The sequence below is a fragment of the Odontesthes bonariensis genome, chromosome 22 (genome assembly GCF_027942865.1).
Source record: "Odontesthes bonariensis isolate fOdoBon6 chromosome 22, fOdoBon6.hap1, whole genome shotgun sequence".
Taxonomy (NCBI): domain Eukaryota; kingdom Metazoa; phylum Chordata; class Actinopteri; order Atheriniformes; family Atherinopsidae; genus Odontesthes; species Odontesthes bonariensis.
This window is the reverse complement of record NC_134527.1, coordinates 27,396,231-27,416,008: the sequence shown is the minus strand read 5'-3', so window position 1 is coordinate 27,416,008 and position 19,778 is coordinate 27,396,231. Positions and strand designations below refer to the sequence as shown.

The window sequence follows — 19,778 nt, the reverse complement described above, 5'->3', positions numbered from 1 at the left end:
AAGAAGCCATGCTAGATGTTACTGATAGCCTAAATTCAATGGGATCGCTGTTGTGAATACCACAGAAGTAATTGCACATCAACACTAAAACTAGACTAGACAAGTCAAGTCGATCAAAATAAGACAATTGATAAATGCATTGCACGTATTTTGTGTGCTGTTGCGCCCTCTTGTGGCATTTGTAATCAAATCGTTGACCACTGAGGATATAATATTTCATGGCCTACATCTGAACACACACACACACCTTTCATCTGCACACTCGTTTTGCACCGGCCATTCATTTCATTACATGTGACACGACATTGTCTCTATGTATATGACAAATAACATCCATGTATCCTTGTATCTTTGTATTTAAGCCTACTTTAGCACTCAGGTCACTCATGTCAACCACCAATAGCAAAATTACACACTGTGTTATATGAGAGAGTGGATCAATATAACAGATGGTTCACCGTATTATAATATACTGTACCTAATGAATTTACATAACACTGTACGTTTTTTTTTTTTTTTTAAATCTCCCCCCCATCAGATTCGAGGCTGCATACCACATACCCCAGGTGATGGGACTAATTGATGGCACACACATCCCCATCCTTCCTCCCTCAGATGGATATAGGGACTTCATTAATAGGAAAGGTTGGCCGTCGTATGTCCTGCAAGCCGTCGTTGATGACAGATGTCGGTAAGAAAAGATGCTGTAATCTGTTACGTTTTTTGTGGCCATGCCATTACATTCAACAATTTAAAATGACATATGTGTTCTCAGATTCTGGAGCATCAGCTGCAAGATGCCCGGCAGTGCACATGATGCAAATGTGCTCAATCAGTCCGACCTCTTCAAAAGAGCCCATCTGCTACCTCAAGTAAGACCACGCACAAAAATAGATGACACTGTACATGTAAACAACTAAGGCACTGACCTGGGTTTGGCTATGCTGAATTTTAATTTAAATTATATTCCCCTGTTACAGTGTGTGAAGACAATTGAGGGCCAAGAAATTCCTCTGTTCATCATCGGTGACCCTGCCTATCCATTGCTGAGGTGGCTAGTGAAGGGCTACAAGCACTCCCCACGCTTGACACCAGAGCAGGAGTCCTTTAATATTCATTTAAGTTCTGCTCGGGTGGGTGTAGAGAACACTTTTGGAATGTTGAAGGCCAGGTGGAGGGTGCTGCGGAAGCAAAGCGAATTTCATTTCACCTTCACACCGAAAGTGATAGCAACATGCTGTGCACTCCATAACTTGTGTCTGAAAGAGAAAGACGCACCCCACACCAACTGGATAGAAGACCCATTTGACCCCCGCTATCCTCAGCCCACAACTCAGGAAAATGCCAGGGACACCAGTAATGATGGTGGTAGTAGAGAGGCACTAACTTCTTACATGGCTAGGTGCTATCCACTGCGCACGGAGCAGCATTAATGTTTGTTATTGTAATGTTGTTGTTAATGTTTGTTCTGAGCTATTGCTTAAAAAGCACTTCATTTTCACATGCGCTCAATTGTTTTTTTTCTCTACAAGTCATTAAACCATTCCTCTGCAATCATCTAGTTGTTGTAAAGTGTGTACATTATGCACAATTACATTGGAACCAGGCTAGTAGTAAAACAAGGACCCATTTAAGGGAAATGTCTATATTTTAATTCAATGTGTAGTGGCACTCTGTCCTCAAAGTTTGTTGTACCACCTTTGCAGCTTGTCTAACAACCAGTATTTGAATCACTAGACTGAAACCAAGTCTTCTTTTACATTTACAGAAGAAATTAAAAGGCTCGGTACAGATCGGTCAAAACACTGTGTCGCTTCCATCGTATCCAGCTGCAATCTGACCTTGAACGTGCATACAGGCAAATTTAAATGACACATTACGTAGTGGAAGCCAAAAATACATTTCACAGTAAAAGCATCTTTTTTTATTTATCTTTTTATACTAACAAAGTTATGCATTCTAGAAAATATACTCATTATGAATTTCTTAAAATCAAATTATGCATACCGGTATTCTTAAAATTAAATTATGCATATTTAAACATTTTTAATCTAAATTATTACTCTATCTGAATTCCCCATTAACTGGCTCTTACACAATGTTTCTATATTTGAATAACTGTAATCGTGTAATAATATATATTTATGACATGGATGTCGTATTTCATGGATTCCAGCCATCCATGTCATAAAGTGAGTAATCACCACGACTAGGGTTCCTCTGGGAATTTTGTGCTGGACTGTGTGCCTGGTGGTGTTGATAGGGCATTGGAGGTGGGTATGCCATTGGCTGAGGTTGGATGATGCTTCGCAATCCTTCGAATATCTGCGCCACCAAACGTTCATTGGAACAGTTGCTTTCCTCTATAAAACCTTGCAGCATTCTTTCCTCCCTCTCCTGTCTTCTCTGTTGTTGCTGCTCAGCCCAGCTCTGATACTCAGAGCCCCAGGTGCGCAGGGCTCTCTCGTATGTTGATGATGAAGATGAGGTTGGTCCTACAAAGACAGTAAAAGAGCAAAATACAACTAATGTTCTACATTACAAAAAAGATATTAATATAGACCAGATAGATGTGTACCCACTCTTTCTGCTGGCTTTGACATTGGTAGTAGTAGGGTGGACTTTGTCTGTTGCACTGCACTGCACCGTCTGTTCCACCTCTTTGTCAGCTGACACTGACAGTTGGCTGGTGTCCAGGTCACTGATGTCCAGGTCTTCTTCAGATTCCTCCAAACCTGGACCAGTCATAAAAAATGATGAACACACGGGACAGCAATTGACCTTGTTAGTCTGTTTTGTTGTGGTATGTAGGCTACTAGGCCTATTCTTAGGTACGAGGATATGTTGCATTCTACGCCACTAGGTGGCATACTGGGGGGCATAAAGGTGGTACGGGAACCTATGAAGGAAGAAGAATGTGATGCTGCCAGCCACGTATGACTCTGCCTGCCTGCCTGCCTGCCTGCCTGCCTGCCTGCCTGCCTGCCTGCCTGCCTGCCTGCCTGCCATTAATGTTAATGCCCTGTTTGATTTTAAATTATGTTACACAACGCCTCTTCTTTACAAAACATAATACGCGTTAAAAATGACATCTGCCGAAGAAACGGATAAACTGAGAGGATTGTACACAACTGTTCAGTTGATGAGGATGCTAGCACGTCTGCAGTTGCTTCATCTTCGTAAACCAAGTGGATTAGTTTGACATAATTGTGAGCTTTCCTGTGACCGAGACAGGTAGGACAGTTGGATTTAATGGGTTTGATTTTATTAATTGTATGGACAACTTAAAACATGTAGCGGGTTGTGGTGACACAGGCTAACTTCCACTCTTGGTCAGACAGGCTGTTATAGCCTACATACTGGTGCTACACACATAGAAAAAAGATCTTTGGCTACTTACTAGTAACATTTATCTCCTCCACAAATCCGACATCGACACCATGGCTGACGTCCGAAAGGGGTCTGCCTCCCAGTATGTCGTCCATTTCCGTCTGGTACGCGAAATTGGCCGGGCTTGATCCGCTTTTACCATTTTGCCTTTTGGCATTGGAGTGGGCGGCCTTCAGGGCTTTTCATCTTGACTTAATCTGGTCAACGGACCGGTCAAACCCTGCCTCTTTCAAGGCTGTGTGGACATCATTAAAGATTTCCGAGTTCCTCATCTTCCTCCTGTCCAGTTTTGACATTATATTTTGCTCTTGCAACGTTTTCAATAAAAACACCGTTTCCTCCCCCGACCAATTTTTGTTCTTCTTCACCGTCGCCGTCATTTTAACTTCGATATCTTCTGTTATCTGCCATTTAACTAGAACTACACAGTCTTTATTAACTGTATCTCGCGCGCCCTTACACTTGCGCAGTAACATGAAACGTGTTCTAATAATCGTTTTATCCAGGTGCGCCTGTATATATGGGGAGTTTCCTCCTTCAATCGGATTATATGAACGGTCCAAACCACCTATTGTAATCGGTTTAAATATTTAACCCGTTTATATTTAAAGAGATTATTTGACTGTTTACATGACGCATATTTAATCTCTTTACACGTGTAATCGGTTTGAACGTGCATTTAATCAGATTAAACGTGTCCATATAAACGCACCTATTGTTTAACATGTGATTCCATTGTACTCTTATATGCTATTGCACCAACTCACTATATTTTCCTCTTCAATTTTGAATAAGCCCTCAGGACGCAGTGTTTCCACTGAACCTCTCTCGACCTGAGGTAGATGAATTAAACAGTCTAATGGCCACAGGCAGAAAGGACTTCCTCTGGCGTTCAGTCTTGCGCAGGGGTGGAATGAATCTGTTGCTGAAGGTGCTTCTGCGCGAGGTAAGCACCTGGTGGAGAGGGTGAGTGTTGTTGTCCAGGATTGTTACGGCCACCAAGGCACAACATATTTGGAGGACACGAGACAAGATTGAGGGTACAAAAATATATATTTTATTATTAAACTCTCTGGAACTTTTAGTTCTTGATTCAGCTGCTTTTGATTTTCTGTGAAGAAAAAGAGAGTTAACTTCCCTCAGTTTTCCCGTGCCCCAAAAAAAGAAAGAAGAAACACAACCCCAAAAGTATTAACAAAAGTTGGACCTGGTGAGCCGATCAAACATAACAAAACGGTACAGCAGGGGGCCAACCCTATACAGGGCCGTCGAAGCCCCTACTAGTACCGGACTAAAGCAAAAAGGAACCTAATGCAAAAGAAAGATCGAAACCAGGACAACCGGTCCCACCAGGCCAAAATCATAACTAGAAAATGAACAAACAAAGACTAACCAAAAATACCGCATGACAGGCTGGATACGTCAGCTGCGGCCTACCGCGACTGGACGAGCGCGCACCGCCTCAAGGCGCGTTCCCGTTGGTAATGGAGCGAGCGGAAGCGAGCGGCAAGGTGCAAGTGGAATTCCCGACATGTCGAAACCCAGCCTATTTATAGGCGGACCAACAGCGCCTCCAATGAACGTAAACTAATTAATTACCAAAATACTTACTAATGTGCCCAAAGCACATAACAAGGATACAATGCAGTTTACACAGCATCCTCCTCTCAAACACCACTAACAAAGAGTCAAGCTCGACCCCCTGGATGGAGCCAGCTTTCCTGATGATCTTGTTGATCTTGTTGGCGTCTGCTATTCTCAGCCTGCTGCCCCAGCACACCAAACCAAAGAAGGTGGCACTGGTTACCACCCACTGGTAGAACATCCTCAGCATGATGTTACATACATCGAAAGACCGGAGCCTCCTCAGGAAATAGAGCCGGCTCTGACCCTTCTTGTAAACAGCCTCCGTGTTCTTGGCCCAGTTCAGTTTATTGTCCAGGTGTACTCCAAGGTATTTGCAATCCTGAGGGGTGTTCCACAAAGCTGGATTAGCGGAAAGCCAGGCTTTTCTCGATAGTTCTGGCTAATCTAAGAGAGAGTTCCGTTCCACGAACGTGGCTTATTTGAATGCCCGCTGAGTAACCATGGTAACTTATGCTGCTGAACTGGCCTGCTCCTGGGCAAGCTAACGTTCAAGCTTAGCTTAGCTTTGTCTCAAAAAATATCCGACCGGCTGAAACAAAACAAAAAAATAAAAAAATTTCTACCTAGTAGAATTCCGTGCTCCTGCAACTTATTGCTTGTATAAAAAACAAAACAAAAAAAATTACGGTTATCATATCACCACTTTCACTGTCTCGGAAAATCAGTATCAATCAGTCAGTGCAACTAAAGAAACGCAACTATACAAGTAGTTAACATGAAATTAAATGAAAAAGAGCATGGAATTCATTAAAACTAATTGATACCTTATCACATCTCCGTCCCACATTTCACAAACACCCGACCTACACCCACCCAGGACCAGACTCAGAAAAATGGGGGACAGGTCCTTTCAGGCTGCTGCTCCACATTTACAATAGCCGATAATGTAAAACAACCTATTGGCTGAAGTATTTGCATTAAGTTCATCATCTCCCTCAGGCTTCCCCAATGTTATCGGTGCACTAGACTCTACCCATGTACGCATCCAGGCCCCTGCTGGACCTGTCGAGGCTGACTACGTAAACCGAAAATTTTTCCATAGCCTAAATGTACATGTACACTTGGGGATAATTGTCCATAGACTCTGAACTGGATTTCTCATTTCGAAAAACACCACATCAACCCCTTTGAGTAATGCTGAGCAATGTTACATTCATGCCCTGTGAAACCAAGTACCTCATCATTGACTCCTATCCTCCGTGCATACAGATGATCTGTGATGGAGGTCATTTAATTTCCAACATTGAGGCTAAATGGCCGGGATCATTTCATGATTCTAGGATCTTCCAAGCATCCTCACTGGCATAGAGGTTTGCACAAGGTGCAAGAATTTTACTTACCCAAAGGAGTGTACTTTTGAAATAAGGTGTATATAGCATTGTCATAATTTTGGTAATCTAATGAGGTCATCTTAAGGAATTTAAAGTGCTCGTCATACTTTATTATAGATAGCCATATGAGGCACATACTGCATCAAATTGCCAAGTCTTAACACATGTCCATCCAATATTTCTCTTATTCTGCAGGAGAGTTCAATGGTGTCCTGCTTGGGGACAGAGGCTATGCATGCTGGCTGTACCTCCTCAAGCCAAATCCTGATCCAGGAACAAGGGCGGAGAGGGCATTCCACCATGCACATGCTACAACAAAGGCACAGATAGAAATTACCTTTGGCCAAATTAAATCCAGGTTCATTGCTTAAAGTTCCCAGGCACCATGGCTAACTTCTGTTAGAGCCATCTTAAATTTTATAGTATACTTCATATTTTATACATTTTGTCTTGTGGACAACTTTTCAGACTGAAGTCTTTTCTTGCTTGAGTCCCTGCAGGTTCCAGGGCCTGAAAGGACTCAGTTTCTCCTGACACAGTGAGGGACCTATACAGGGACATATATTTCCTTTGATCCTTATTGTTGTGACCTTTGAGTTAGAACTTCTAAATTAGCATTGACACAGTAGCAGTTTAAGTTAGAGCAAGTGTAAGGAGGCTAAATGGACAGAGATGATTTATAACTTTCCACACGTTAGGTCATAGCACCCCACTGTGAATATAAATGTATAAACAAATTTCTAACACTTTGCATGAACCGTACAATAATGACAAGTTTGAGTTCAAGTTGTCTTGAATTGTTTAATTATTATTACATGTTTCTCAAGCTTTGGAAAGAAAACAGAATTAAATACAGTTCACACCACGACTTTCTCCTTTATCTGAATTCATACTTGCATCCCTCTCCAGTTTCATAATTTCTAGCGGGATCTTTTTTATTTTCAGTTTCTTGTATTCCATATCTAGTTTGGTGCTGTCTTTATTGGACAAACATAATTCTTCAAAGCAGTGTTAATTTCGTCAACCAGGACGATGACGAAAATATTTCGTTAACGCCCCTTTTTCCCATGATGATGACGAGACGATGACGCACAAAATTGCTTCCAGAAAATAAAAATATGACGAGAATAAAAAATGATTTTCGTTAACGAGACTAAGACAAGACGAAATTTACAAGCCATGGACGAATGGACATTAAAAAATGTAATTGTTTATGTCTTTCCCCAGCAGAACTGTTTCAGTCTGCATTCGCACATGAGTCGGGACCAGGTCGGGACTGATGCCGCTCCACACGTCTTTCAAGTTGTTCTGCTGGGGTTTGTGCTCCAGCTTCCTCCTGTTGCTATAAGGCTTCATTCACAAACTCTGCCAAACATACTCTGGTAAAGATGACCATACTCCCTCTGTTTGATTATGTTGATGTCGTCTATAAAATGGCTTCCAAATGTTTCTTATTTGCCTGGATGCTCTCCACCACTCAGCTCTTCGTTTTGCCACTGGTGCACCTTTTTCCACCCATCATTGTGATCTGTATAAACTGTTAAGCTGGCCCTCCCTCCACACCAGGCGACTTCATCATTGGTTTCTATTTATCTACAAGACTCTTCTAGGGAAAACACCTCAATACCTCTCCAACCTCTTGCATCTTTCCCATAATAAGTCAAAGTCAAATTTATTTGTATAGCACATTTCATGTACAAATAAATTCAAAGTGCTTTACATAAAATAAAAGCATTGCAGCGGGGAGTGGAAGAAGCATTAAAAATACATAAATGAATATAAAAAGAAAGAAAGAAAATAATTAAAATGAAATTAAAATTGTTAAAAACAAGCAACAGTCTAGATAAGTTAAAAGATACCGTCAAGCTTTCATGCATAGACACATGAGAAAAGAAATGTTTTTAACCTTGATTTAAAAATTTAAAATTAAATTTAAAAAACGTCTACATTTGGTGAAAGTTTAATCTCCACTGGCAGTTTGTTCCACTTGTTTGCAGCATAAAAGCTAAATGCTGCTTCTCCGTGTTTAGTCTGGACTGGACTAGCTGACCTGAGTCCTTGGATCTAAGAGCTCTGCTAGGTTTATATTCTCTGAACATAGCACAGATTTATTTTGGGCCTAAACCGTTCTGGGATTTGTAAACCATCAGCAGGCTTTTAAAATCTGACTGACTGGAAGCCAGTGTAAAGATTTTAAAACTGGTGTAATGTGTTCAGATCTATTAGTCTGGGTTAATACTCTAGTAGCAGCGTTCTGGATGAGCTGCAGATGTTTAATGCTCTTTTTGGGAAGTCCAGTTAAAAGAGCATTACAGTAATCGAGTCAACTGGAGATGAATGTATGGATGAGTTTCTCCTGGTCTTTTTGGGAGATAAAAAGAAAAATAACTACCACCTGAGGTCCTGTGATTTTATTACTCTGTCTATTCCGTGAGGAGGGCACTCTCCACTATCAACCCCCGCAAAGCAACAGGCCCAGACAACATCTCAGGACGTGTACTGAGGGACTGCGCAGAGGAGCTCACAGATATCTTCACAGATATCTTCAACACTTCCCTGTGCCAAGCTGCTGTCCCATCACACTTCAAGACTTCCACCATCATACCCGTACCAAAGAAACCGGCTCCATACTGCTTCAATGACTATCGCCCTGTGGCACTAACCCCCATCATTATGAAGTGCTTTGAACGCCTAGTCTTGTATCACATCAAGTCCATCCTCCCCCCCACAATGGGCCCCTTTCAGTTTGCATACAGAGCCAAACGTTCCACAGAGGACGCAATCTGCTCTGCTCTCCACCCAGCCCTCACCCACCTGGAAAAAGCAGACTCATATGTGAGAATGCTTTTCATAGACTTTAGCTCAGCGTTCAATACCATAATCCCACAACAACTCATCTGTAAACTGGACCAGCTGGGGATCAACACCTCCCTTTGCAACTGGGTACTGAACTTTCTCAGTGACAGACCACAAGCAGTACGTGTCGGCAACAACACCTCAAGCAGCATCACACTCAGCTCAGGAGCCCCGCAAGGCTGTGTGCTCAGTCCCCTGCTCTTCACCCTGCTGACTCATGACTGCACACCAACCTACAGCACCAATCACATGGTGAAGTTTGCGGACGACACCACTCTGGTGGGTCTCATCACCAAGAACGATGAGACCCACTACACAGGAGGTCGACCTTCTGACCATGTGGTGCAGAGACAACAATCTCCTGTTGAATGTCAGCAAAACAAAGGAGATTGTGGTTGATTTCAGGAAAAGCCACACCGTACACCTGCCACTGACCATCGATGGTGCTGCTGTGGAGCGAGTTAGCAGCACCAAATTCCTGGGGGTGTACATCAGTGAGGACCTCTCCTGGGCCACCAACTCTGCATCACTGGCGAAGAAAGCCCAGCGGCGCCTCTACTTCCTCCGCAAACTCAAGAGAGCGAAAATTCCCACACCTATTCTGAACACTTTCTACCGGGGCACCATTGAAAGCATCCTGACCAGCAGCATCACTGTGTGGGGCGTTAGCTGCACTGCATACAGCATGAAAACACTGCAACGCATTGTGAACACAGCTGGAAAGATCATTGGTGCCCCACTCCCACTCCCCTCCCTGCAAGACACATACACCACCCGCCTCACACACACACACACACACACAGCCCCCCCCCCACCCGCACTCAGACACACACACAAAAACACTCAGGACTCCGCAACAAACTGTCTCCTGCACTTTTATCACCTTTTATCGCTTATACTTAACTTGTACATAACTTATACATACCAACCACACTTCATATTTTTTTATATACATTTTTTATTGGCTCTTTTAGTTTTAGTTTAGTATATGTCTTACCTGTGTGCCCTGAATTTTTACTTTGTATTGATATGTCCTGTCCTATCTGTTGTGCCTGTGCACTTTATATGTCACCGTGAGAGTGTGTGAAACGTCCTCTCGATTCCTTTGTATGTTTCGGCATGTGAAGAAATTGACAATTGGAATTGATTCCAAAAGCCTGTACTGTCATCGGCCAGAATTCCTTTTGTTTTGCAGCAGCAAATGATTGGAACCATCAAAATTCCTTAAAACTTCCAGCTTTCCAATCACTCCATAGGTTTAAAACCAAAACTAAAACCTTCCCTAGTTCAATTCAATTCAATTCAATTCATTTTTATTTATATAGCGCAAAATACAACAAATGTTCAAGGCACCTAGAAGCCAATTGGAATTCAATTAATTGTAATCATAATTATTCATAAAATAATCCAATTTGTTCATATAGATCCAATTCAAAAACAATTTCCTAGCTAAGGAAAGGAAACCGACAGATTGCACTGAAACTTTTTTCTTTTTCGGTCCAATCTCCCGTCCTGAGCGTGCCTGAGGCGACTGTGGAGAGAAACGACTCCCTTTTAACAGGAAGAAACCTCTGGCAGAACCAGACTCAGGAAGGGTGGCCATCCGCCTCGACCAGCTGGGGTTTGAGAAGACAGAAAGGGGGGAGGGGGGGAGGGCCGCAGCGGCGGCGGCACTGTAACACCATTCAAAGGATATCTGTTGGAACAGGTAAACACGAGTTAATGATCACAATAATGTCACACATACATAAAGAGAGTAAAGTGAGGAAAGGTGTGACAGATGAGGCCCCCCAGCAGTCTAGGCCTATAGCAGCTTAACTATGGGATGTTTCAGGATCACCTGAACGATCCCTAACTATAAGCTTTATCAAAAAGGAAAGTTTTAAGCCTGTTCTTAAAAGTGGAAAGGGTGTCTGCTTCCCGGACATTTACTGGCAGCTTTTTCCACAAGAGAGGGGCCTGATAACTGAAGGCTCTGCCTCCCATTCTACTTTTAGAAACTCTGGGAACCTCAAGTAAACCTGCAGTTTGGGAACGAAGTGCTCTGTTAGGAAAATATCTTACAATGAGATCTTTAAGATATGATGGAGCTCGGTCATTATGAGCTTTATATGTAAGGAGAAGAATCTTAAATTCTATTCTGAATTTAACAGGGAGCCAATGAAGAGAAGCTAAAACTGGAGAAATATGATCTCTCCTGTTAGTTCTCATCAGAACTCTGGCTGCAGCATTTTGGATCAACTGAAGGCTAGTTGACTGCTGTACGTGTTGACTCCCCTTCTGCTCTCTCTCCACATATTCTAGAAGTTATTCATGATATTTTTAACTTCATTGTCTGTTCATCATTGGTTGCCTATCTTGATTTCATGTGTACTGTTTGTTTTTCTGCTGGGGCCTCTTGCCAGGTCATCATTGTAAATGAGAAACTGTTCTCAATTGATCAATTGATCAAATAAATAAAAAAAATAATAAAAAAATAATAATTTAAAGGTGCTCCCCTCAATTCAAACCAGGCTGCCTAATGGTCGTCATGGCGCTGTCTATAAATGTCATCTCCCCAACAGCTTCTGCTTTGGTAGGGCTGTGCTTTCTCTGTACTCTCCTGGGCAGCTTAAAGACAGAGATCCAGGTTTCCATCAGATCTGAAATAATCTATCTGAAACTGGGTCTGCATGGTTTATCTATGCTGAAGAGCAAGAGGTTTCTTTTTTGTTTGAGAAAGTCTGTAGCACTCGCCTTTCTATTTCTAGAGCTCGTCAGTGCGTCTTACTTTAGGACTAGTTAGTGACACTATGGCTATTTCTATACCTCCTTCCATTTTAGTTGGTTACTGAGCTTTCTGTATCATTTTCCTTCTTCGTTAACCCTCACAACCATTTTTCCTCCTGCTTCATATGATGCACAGAGTAGTTGGGTCTCCATTGCCTTTTTTGATTCACATTTAGAAGATGTTAATTGGAAAAGGTGAATGGAAATAGCGAAAAAAAGAATAGTACATCCTCCGCATGAGCTGTCACCTTACCGTGGTGGGGGGGTTTGCGTGCCCCAATGAGTCTGGGAGCTATGTTGTCTGGGGCTTTAAGCCCCTGGTAGGGTCACCCATGGCAAACAGATCCTAGATGAGGGACCAGACAAAGAACAGCTCATAAAAACCCCTATGATGATAAAGAAGATTGGACACCGTGTTCCTTCGCCCGGACGCGGGTCACCGGGGCCTCCCCCTGGAGCCAAGCCCAGGGGTGGGGCCCGCCGGCGAGCGCCTGGTGGCCGGGTCTGTGCCCGTGGGGCTCAGTCGGGCACAGCCCGAAGAAACGACATGGGTCCCCCTTCCGACAGGCTCACCACCCGTGGGAGGGGCCATGGGGGTTGGGTGCAGTTTGAGCTGGGCGGCAGCCGAAGGCGGGGACCTTGGCGGTCTGATCCTCGGCTACTGAAGCTGGCTCTTGGGACGTGGAACGTCACCTCTCTGCTGGGGAAGGAGCCTGAGCTGGTGCGCGAGGCTGAGCGGTTCTGGCTAGATATAGTCGGACTCACCTCAAAGTAATGGCTTGGGCTCCGGAACCAGCCTCCTCGAGAGGGGTTGGACTCTCTTCCACTCTGGAGTTGCCCGCAGTGAGAGGCGTAGAGCAGGTGTGGGCATACTTATTGCCCCCCGGCTGTGCGCCTGTACATTGGGGTTTACCCCGGTAGACGAGAGGGTAGCCTCCCTCCGCCTTAGGGTGGGGGGACACCTCCGGCAGAGCTTCAACCATGTCCCGGGGGAGGTGGGGGACATTGAGCCCGAATGGGCCATGTTCCGTGCCTCCATTGTTGAGGCGGCCGACCGGAGCTGTGGCCGTAAGGTGGCGGTCGTGGCGGCAATCCCCGAACCCGCTGGTGGATCCCAGTGGTGAGGGAGGCCGTCAAGCTGAAGAAGGAGTCCTATCGGTCCTTTTTGGCCAGTGGGACTCTGGAAGCAGCTGATGGGTACCGACAGGCCAAGCGGAACGCAGCCTCGGCGGTTGCTGAGGCAAAAACTCGGGCTTGGGAGGAGTTCGGGGAGGCCATGGAGAACGACTTCCGGACGGCCTCGAGGAGATTCTGGTCCACCATCCGGTGGCTCAGGGGGGGAAAGCGGTGCACCGTCAACACTGTGTATGGTGAGGGCGGGGCTCTAGTGACTTCAACTAGGGACGTCGTGAGTTGGTGGGGGGAATACTTCGAGGGCCTCCTCAATCCTACCGACACGCCTTCCGATGAGGAAGCAGAGTTGGGGGGCTCAGACGTGGGGCCTCCCATTTCTGGGGCTGAGGTTGCCGAGGTGGTCAAAAAACTCCTCGGTGGCAAGGCCCCGGGGGTGGATGAGGTCCGTCCTGAGTTCCTTAAGGCTCTGGATGTTGTGGGGCTGTCTTGGTTGACACGCCTCTGCAGCATCGCGTGGACATCGGGGGCAGTGCCTCTGGACTGGCAGACCGGGGTGGTGGTCCCCCTCTTTAAAAAGGGGGACCGGAGGGTGTGTTCCAACTAAAGGGGATCACACTCCTCAGCCTCCCTGGTAAGGTCTTTTCGGGGGTACTGGAGAGGAGGATCCGCCGGATAGTCGAATCTCGGATTCAGGAGGTGCAGTGTGGTTTTCGTCCTGGTCGTGGAACAGTGGACCAGCTCTATACCCTCGGCAGGATCCTGGAGGGAGCATGGGAGTTCGCCCAACCGGTTTACATGTGTTTTGTGGACTTGGAGAAGGCGTTCGACCGTGTCCCTCAGGGATTCTTGTGGGGGGTGCTCCGAGAGTATGGAGTGCCGGACTCCTTGATATGGGCTGTTCAGTCTCTGAATGATCGGTGTCAGAGTTTGGTCCGCATTGCCGGCAGTAAGTCGGACATGTTTCCTGTGAGGGTTGGACTCCGTCAGGGCTGCCCTTTGTCACCGATTCTGTTCATAATTTTTATGGACAGAATTTCTAGGCGCAGCCAGGGCGTTGAGGGGGTCCGGTTTGGCGACCTCAGAATCGGGTCTCTGCTTTTTGCGGACGATGTGGTTCTGTTGGCGTCGTCGGGCCGTGACCTTCAGCTCTCACTGGAGCGGTTCGTAGCCGAGTGTGAAGCGGCTGGGATGAGAATCAGCACCTCCAAATCCGAAAAAGGGTGGAATGCTCTCTCCGGGTCGGGAATGAGATCCTTCCCCAAGTGGAGGAGTTCAAGTATCTCGGGGTCTTGTTCACGAGTGGGGGACGAATGGAACAGGAGATTGACAGACGGATCGGTGCAGCGTCTGCAGTGATGCAGGCTCTGCACCGGCTCGTCGTGGTGAAGAAGGAACTGAGCCAGAAGGCGAAGCTCTCGATTTACCGGTCAATCTATGTTCCTACCCTCACCTATGGTCACGAGCTGTGGGTAGTGACCGAAAGAACGAGATCGCAAATACAAGCGGCCGAAATAAGTTTCCTCCGCAGGGTGTCTGGGCTCTCCCTTAGAGATAGGGTGAGAAGCTCGATCATCCGGGAGGGGCTCGGAGTAGAACCGCTGCTCCTCCGCATCGAGAGGAGTCAGATGAGGTGGCTGGGGCATCTGGTTAGGATGCCTCCTGGACGCCTCCCCGGTGAGGTGTTCCGGGCCCGTCCCACTGGGAAGAGACCCCGGGGAAGACCCAGGACACGTTGGAGAGACTATAGCCGCTTTCGGACTGTAGGAACCTTTGGCAGTTCTAATAACCTTTTAATCCGCGGGGCCGTTTTCTCCCGTGTTCGGACATACAGGAACTCAGGGCTTTCTCCCTTAGTTCCTATAACTATTTAGCTCCTTCTCCGAGGTCGGGTCTTTTCATAGTTCTTATAGAACGAATCTAACGGAGGTATGTGGTGGTCGGTAGCTACGCCCCATGTCATGCTATCACGGCTGAAATGTTTCCTCATAGACACAGACACAACCGGCGGGTGTTTAATAAGTTAAACTTACACTGGTCTCATTTGTCTGCAGCGCTCTGCTCTCCTTTCTTCCTTCATGAAATGAAAAAGTATCGTCTCCTGACTCTCTCTGTGAGCTCTTCCAGTCTCGATATTAGACGCCTGATGTGATCGTCCATGATTAATATCACCATCATGCAGACCATAAACACGGTGGCCTCCCCGCTCTCCATATTAGCTTCTTGGTGGTGTTTTTTCTACTCTCCTTACTTTTACCGTTTTGTTTTGTGTTTGAATGTAGCGCTAAACGGCTAACGGCTAACACGTCACTGAAGCAGACGGCTGCGCGCGGCGCATCAGTCCCTATCAGGTCCCGACTCATGTGCGAATGCAGACTGAAACAGTTCCGCTGGGGAAGGATAGTTATCAGAACGAAATTCGAGGAGGGTAGTTCTGATAACTACTTCCTTAGTGACATTCTGGACCTCACAGGTTTCAGGTGAACTATGAATCCACCTGCAGTAAACATGACAGTTTCCTCTGGGGTAGACTCTTCTTGACATGTCTTGTGACACACACGTGTACACTAAAATATGCACTATTGTTGTGTGCGTTGACATCCTTCTGCAGTTTGCTGCCTCTCTTTGTTCATCATTTTGCTTCTGTGTGTGTGCAGGTGTGTGCGTATGGGGCACTTTGGCAGCATGTTGTGTAATGAAACGGTGACCTTTTGTAAGCGGAGGTATAATTGAACAAATCAACAGCACTTTCCTACGCTCCACAAGACACAATTCACTGGGCTCACCATCCCCGAGTCTCACACACACATTCCTTCAGCAGCAAAAATTGACTTGGGCTGCAGTGACCAAATAATGGCTACAGTTGGGGGCCATTATGAAAAAACATACAATTTACTCCTCGTAAGTTTAGAAGTTACAAAAATGTGTTACCATCAGGGTGGCCAGGTGTCCCTCTTAGTGTGGGGCTGCACACTAAAAGGGACATCTGGTCCCACATCGCTGAAATTGTGAAGATGTTCCAGGTTTTAATTAGCACTGTTTTCCAAAGTTAACGCTGCAGGAGGGTTTCTTGCCTTTCTTGCCAGAATCAATTTTCAGTTTGACAAGTATGTAGAATGTGACATAAAGCGAAACACAGTGTGTCTCAAAAAAAGAAGTGCTGATCGATGGATGGACTCTGCTGCAATCCAAAGATGATTACCAGATAAGGTGACAGTAGCTGAAATAACCAGCATTTACCAGCATCTATGAAAAACACTGTGCAGCTTTCCAAATAATACAGGCAAACTGACTTGTACTAAAGAAAAAAGAACTAAGGAAAAAAGGGAATAGTGAAATTACATTATTGGTGGAGTTGCATTGAAAGAATTAAATTTAGGTTCTCGTAATATCAAAGGTCTGTAACAAGTACAGTCTATCAAGTGTGTTTATTTTCTAACCTCGACATACTAAAATTTCTACCTCTCAGCATTGGCAACATTGTCCAACAGAAATTTACTATTCATCCAATATTTTGTTGGGATGTGTTCAAGCCACTCTGTTAATATTACAGGTGAAATTCAGCGTCTCTGAATTCAGTGTTACACCTGTAAGAACCTGTACTTGTAGCCATGGCCTCTTTCACACATGGATTGTGCCTTTTCAGCTCAAATAAGATGTCTTTACTGACCAACCACTCTTCCTCTTTGTAATCAACACATGACAGTCGGAGGGGGATCAGCTCCACATCACTGTGCTTTCACACATCAAGAAACAGCGTGAGTGAAAACATCACCATTGGTTAGAGTGGCGAGTTCTGTGATGCCAACTTATGTGTGTAGCCACGCACAAGGGACGACCATTTAACTTCTGTTACTATGGCTCTTAATGGTATCAGCGTTGGATCAACATCGACCTCCTTTTCCACCTTGTACTTTCACACAAGATGTGGCTTGAAAAGGCACATGTGAAAGAGGCTTGTGAATAAGTCCCCCCCCCCCCCTTTAGGGTTGTAACAACACAATCATTTACAAGAAGTATTTCAATTGAAACAGTCACATAGGCTGTATGTTCACACCCTTCAAACCAGCTCATTGCAGCATTCTGTAAAGTTGCTCCTTCAAGCGGCAGAGGGGAAATACGACTCATATGAGCATTTCCACAGAGTTTTTCAAATATTTAGGTAGTAAAACAGTTCATAACAACTCATGGTGCAGTTTTTTATTGCATAACTGAATTACTAATTTGTAACAACTGTAATTACAGTATTTAAACAGGTGCTGCAGAGTTATCAGCTGATGGCTGTGAATCTCCCAAAGGTGCTGCTTTGTCTTGTTTCATAACCATTTGCAAAATGTCTGACTAATCTAAAATCACAAAAAACAAAGTAATGGAATTTTCATGAGCTTCTGTGAAATCAAGTGGATGAAATGTATTCAGACGGAACCAAAACAAACAGGAAGTGAAACAGAAAACTGCTTTTCTCACCTTTGAATGTCACCGTATCACTTCTAATGTGTTGCTGCTGCTGTCAGTTTAATGTCACTGCTTAGTCACAGCTGCAAACAACAATTTACTCTGGAGGCTCAAACATCCTTAAGTTTCAAGTTGTATTATGAACACATACAGAGTAAACCCTTGCATATACAGTCATCAACTATAAATTACATATAGGTTTTACATATCTGCACATGATAAAACAATCATCCGGTCCTCACCAGATCTTAAAATGAGGTAAATCCAACCTGAACATGATGAACAACACATGACATATTACACTGTCATTATTTATTGAACAAAAACTGAGACAAAACACAGAAGCAGTGTGTGAAAACTAAGTGAACCCCGTGACTCAACAGCTTGTAGAAGCACCTCTAGCAGCAGTTAGTTGAAGTAATGGTTTTTTGTACGACATTATCAGTCATACAGTTGTGGAGGAATCTTGGCCCACTCTTTTTTCCAACGTTGCTTCAGTTCATTTAGGTTTGCAGCATTGGTTTTTGCACAGCTCTCTGAAGGTCCCACCACAGCATTACAGTCAGGTTGAGGTCTGGACTTTGTCTGGACCATTGCAACACCTTGATTCTTTTCTTTTTCAGACATTCTGTTGTAGATCTGCTGCTGTTTGGGATCATTGTCCTGTTGATGACCCAGTTTCAGCCCAGCTTCAGCTGTCGGACAGATGGCCTCACATTTGACTCAAGAACACTTTGGTATCCAGAGGAGTTCATGGTGGACTCGATGACTGCAAGGTGCCCAGGTCCTGTGGCTGCAGAACAAGCCCAAATCATCAGCCCTCCACCACCGTGCTCGACAGCTGGTATGAGGTGTTTGTGCTGATATGCTGTGTTTGGTTTTCTCCAAACGTGCTGCTGTGCATTATGAGCAAACATCTCCACATTGGTCTGGTCTGTCCAAAGGACATTGTTCCATTAGTTTTGTGATTTGTTCAGATGCAGCTTTGCAAACCTAAGCTGTGCAGCATTGTTCTTTTTTAGAGAGAAGAGGCTTTCTCCTGCAAGCCTTCCAAACAAGCCACTTGTTCAGTCTTTTCCTAATTGTACTGTCATGAACTTTAACATTTAACATGCTAACTGAGGCCTGTAGATTCTGAAATGTAGCTTATGGGTTTTTCAAAGTTTCTCTGAGCTTTGCACGGTCTGACCTCGGGCCTAAAAACCTTTCCCAGTTTGATGGGCAGCAACAATTGCTTCTCTAAGATCATTGCTGATGGCTTTCCTCCTTAATTGTGTTAACACACACCTGAATGCACCAGACCTTTAAATTATTGGAAGAGGGTGAACTTTTTCCTTTAAAGACTATACAATTTGTTAATTTCAATTATGTTATGCAACTGTAAGAGGAAAACTGAATAAAGTTTATACATATAATGTCACTATGGAGAGCATCCTGATTGCTCTTTGATGATTTCATGAGAAGATGTTCAAGAAGTTTTGTCATCGTCAATTTCTACTTAAGAAAAAATCTAATTTCTACTCCACCTCTTTGCCGTAATGTTCCTTTAATAGATGTTTTTCTCCCTTATCTTTAAAGCTATTAATGTGTTTTAACAGCGAAAAACACACTTCCACAGTTGCAGGAAAAATGCTTATTACTGCTTCCACTATGAATATCCATCAGCAGGATGAGTCTGATCACAGTTTCCTCTGTCAGTGAGTAATGACATTATACACCTGGAGTGTAACAGGTTAAAGAAAGGAAAGTAAAGGTTAAGTTGTATTGATTGACAACAACGGAATGGGAGGGTGGGTCAAAACGGAAAGGGAAGAGAAAGGGAGTCTGAATTGAAAAGAAGAGTTTGAGGCTAAAGATTAAAAAAAAGAGAGGGGGGTTGGCTGCAGACTTAAAGGACTATTTATGAACCACCTGAGGAGGAAAAGCTGGTAAATGCAGAGCAAAGCAACGTACGAAGCCAGTGGGGTAAACAGGCTCAGATACCTTGAAGGATTGCATAAAAAGTGGAAGATATATCCTTCTAATGACCCTCACGTCTCTCTTGCTTTCCAGACTTCTCCTTTTTACCTCAACCTTTGTCCTTATATATTATGGACATAAGTGCTTTGCTTCTGAGCCTCATCGCTGTTTTTCAGAAATAAAGTTGCAGATTACCGTGGCAGGTTCGAGTTCTTGATGGACAGAGTGGAGGTTGGCATC

The 19,778-nt window shown here is 44.5% G+C and overlaps 1 long non-coding RNA gene across 1 annotated transcript in view; it reads right to left on the bottom strand.

Annotated features, from left to right (window-relative positions):
• LOC142372332 (uncharacterized) overlaps positions 1-19,778 on the bottom strand; it is a 221,801-nt gene that overhangs the window by 184,422 nt on the left and 17,601 nt on the right. The gene's annotated exons all lie outside the window — the stretch shown is intronic.